This window comes from Trachymyrmex cornetzi, unplaced genomic scaffold (assembly GCF_001594075.2).
Source record: "Trachymyrmex cornetzi isolate Tcor2-1 unplaced genomic scaffold, Tcor1.1 scaffold836, whole genome shotgun sequence".
NCBI classification, from domain to species: Eukaryota; Metazoa; Arthropoda; class Insecta; order Hymenoptera; family Formicidae; genus Trachymyrmex; species Trachymyrmex cornetzi.
The window spans coordinates 103648-107487 of record NW_017300176.1 but is presented as its reverse complement, the minus strand read 5'-3'; positions in this window follow the sequence as shown (position 1 = coordinate 107487).

Here is a 3840-nt window from a genome sequence, read left to right as displayed (position 1 = left end):
TTTTTATGATAAATGTCGAATATAATTCTATGATTATCTATGATAAGTGTTGTGTCTAAAAAAACTTAATCTGCCATCCGAACCAACCTCCAAGGTAAATTATAATCTAGTATGTAAGGAGTTAAAAGTATTCAAAGCATCATTTATATTGTTAGATGGAAGCGCAAGAATAACATCATCACATATCTAAAATAAAACAATGGCTGTACTAATAATCTACTGATTGCTATTTTTTCCAGATCTTGCATAACAATGTCGACGATAATTGGTGATAACGGTGAACCCATTGGAGTACCAAATACTTGTTTGTAAATTTTATCATTAAAAGCAAAAAAGGTAGAATCTAAAATAAATTTAACTGCAAAAGTAAATTCATTTTTTGAAATGTTAGTCTTCGTCGAAATGTATTCCCATCTCCTGTCAATGCTATTCAATGCTAGATCAACAGGAATATTAGTAAAAAGGGAAACTACATCCAACGAAGCCAAAACATATTGAGAATCAAACCTTTTACCATTTAATTTCTCAACTAAATGGAAACTGTCTTTAATGTGGCTAAAAGTCTTTGGTATGCTGTCGTTAATAATGTTATGTAGAAAAAGAGAAAGAGAATATAAAGGACTATTGATAGAAGAAACAATAACTCTCAATGGGTTACCATCATTATGAATTTTAGTCAAGCCGTCAAGCCCTAGGTATAACGCCATCAGTTGTAAGTAATCTTCGATATGTTTGATCGTCAATGTAACTATCACGCTTCCATCTCACCAACAACGCACGTAAATCCTGAGTTAACCTTCTAATTGGATCTCTAGCAATGACTTCGTAAGTATTAGAATCTGAAAGAATCTCTTCCATTTTTGTTATGTAGGTGTCTTTGTCAAGAACAACAGTGACATTCCCCTTGTCAGCGTTTGTAATAAGAATATTAGGATGGTTATTAATAAATTTATTAGTTATATGTAACCAATTAGAAATCTGTTTGTCAAAAAAATTAGGAGAAGGAAAATTATTCTGAAATCTGTTGAGAATTGAGATAGAATTGTTTCTGACAAAATTGATAATATTCTTGAGTCGACCAATAATATTATTCTCAATTTGTTTAATAAATTCAATCAACGTTTTTTCTTTGTTATTCTTATTGATTGGAAGCCCAAATTTCTCACCAAGTTGTAGTAGATATTTAACTTCAAGAGGAATGTCAATGCTGCTCAAATTAATAAACCATTTTTCATGTAATGTATCTAGAGAAGGTGCATCACTGAATATTTCAGGATTAATGTTTATTCTTTCAGAAGTCAATACAACTATCTTGTGAATTATTAAGATCTGTAAATATAAAATTGTTAGAATTGTCATTATTATTATTAAAAACCGAACAAACATAAGAAATAGGTTTAATTTTAGATTTAGATAGTGTACATTTTTTTTGTCGCAACCAATCATTATTAATAAAGTATTATTAATTAGTAATAAAGTAGAAAATGCTTTAACCGTATGTGCCCCATGCATGGTCCTTTTGGCTGACGTCGACGCTGTGGGAATGCATCTCATAAGGAAGCACGATATCGATTATATTGATGCGCTAAGCGGTCGGTTTTGCACGAATTGCAGAGTGCCAATGTACACTATATTTCCGTGCAACAAGTGTCCATAGTGCACAAATTAAAAACTATTGCGAACAGTATTGTGAACAGTAATATGAACAGTATTGTAAACAAAAAATAAATGCGAAAAGTGTGCCTGAAGACTGTGATCTGCCGCAGAGGAGAGACAAAGATGTGCGAAAATCGCCGGTGCAGTTCCTCCGCGATCGAGAAATAGGTACACGTGGTGCAAAACAGGGGGTCACATCAATGACGATAAGGATGATGAAAAGGAATATTGGTTCGGACGATTAGCAGACGAAACGTTGCATATTGACTTTGAAGAGAGATTTTGGTACAAAGCTTTTGGTCTAATAAACGAACAGTGTTATGAGTTCAATGAAAAGTGAGAATAAGATTCAATATAGCTGCAGGTACATCAAGATTCCTGCGGGTGACGAAAAGTGCATCGAATTGATGGTAACAGACAATTTAGTGATGCCATATTACGACTGCGAAGAGAATCCTGCTCAAAAAGTGTATCGTGATCTGTGCGATAAATATATGCGTAATCAATCATGCCATCCTTGTAGAGAATGCAAATTATTAGATAAACATAATACCAAGGTGACAAAACACTATGACATTCTAGATGTAAAGCGGTGCTGCAAAGTATGTAAACGAGTCACGTGCAAGTGCTCCATGGAAAAGTGTAACGTGATCTAAGGACTTTGATCTACAAGGCGGTGATCAACGTGAAATCCATGGACAATGCGTGCTTCGCGCGATCGGTGGTCGCCGCTCTGTACCCCGCAGAAAGACATATGGATCAGAAATCATCGTACCCGCAATACACTGCAGTGTTAAACCTCGCGGTTATCGAGTTTCCAATGACATTAAAAGACATTCCGAAATTCGAACATTTGAACGCGGTGTCGATCAATTCTCGTAAAGAATCACCATTTGGCCTAGTTTCACCAACGCCAATTACTTAATCGGCCGTGAAACTGATGATTAATCACGTTTGCTGTTTAGTAGAACTAATGATATGTATCATTCATATAAAAAATTTGATATTAACAACTGACGCCAAGTTAAATTTTACAATTTTATTCCTCCTAAAGAAAAAATTATAGTAACTTTAATTTTTTTCTTAATTTATTTAACTCTAATGATATGTATCATTCGTATAAAAAATTGGATATCAACAAAATTGGCCCCAAGCTAAATTCATCAAAATTTTTATCAAAATTTTATGTATTATTCGTAAAAAAGATTTGATATCAATAATTGGCGCCAAGCTAAATTCCATGTAATTTGAATACCAAATTAAATAAATAATATTAACTTTAATGATATGTATCATTCCTATAAAAGATTTGATATCAAGAACTGGCGCCAAGTTAAATCCCACTTCTTTATACCATGCCAAATTAAATAAATAATGAATATTAATCTAATGGTATGTATTATTTGTACGAACGATTTGATATCAACAACTGTGGCGCCAAGTTAAATTCTACTATCAAAATGAAAAGTAAAACACAAGTGATACTATCTTTATTATTTACTTAATCCAAATGGTACGATCTTTCATTTTTATGCAATGAAACCTAAGTAAACGTATACTTATTGAAAAATCTTCCTATTCTAATCCAAATGGTTTAAATTACTCTTAAATGAAATTATTATATCACAATTCATTCCAAGATATTTCCTCTTCCAACAAAAAATAGTGGTTATTTAATTCTCCTTCAAAACATTATACAAAACATTATCACAAAATTGCGTTACTTTGCTCAATTTAAGTGTTACCACAAAAAATTAAAGAATTAACCGTATAAAATGAAAAAATTTAATTTAAATAGAAAAATTTTTCATGTGAAAACTCATTTCAATTTTAAATTGTTCTTATAGTTTTTCTTACTCTATCTAGCAGCGCCAAGTGTTTTTACATGAAAAATTTTTTTATTTAAATTAAATTTTTATTTTATATGGTTAATTTTTTAATTTTTCGTGGTAACACTTAAACTGAGCAAGGTAACGCAACTTTGTGATGTTTTGTATAATGTTTTGTATAATGTTTTGAAAGAGAATTAAATAACCACTACTTTTGTTGGAAGAGGAAATGTCTTGGAATGAATTGTGATATAACAATTTCATTTAAGAGGAATTTAAACCATTTGGATTAGAATAGGAAGATTCTTCAATAAGTATACGTTTACTTAGGTTTCATTGCATAAAAATGAAAGAT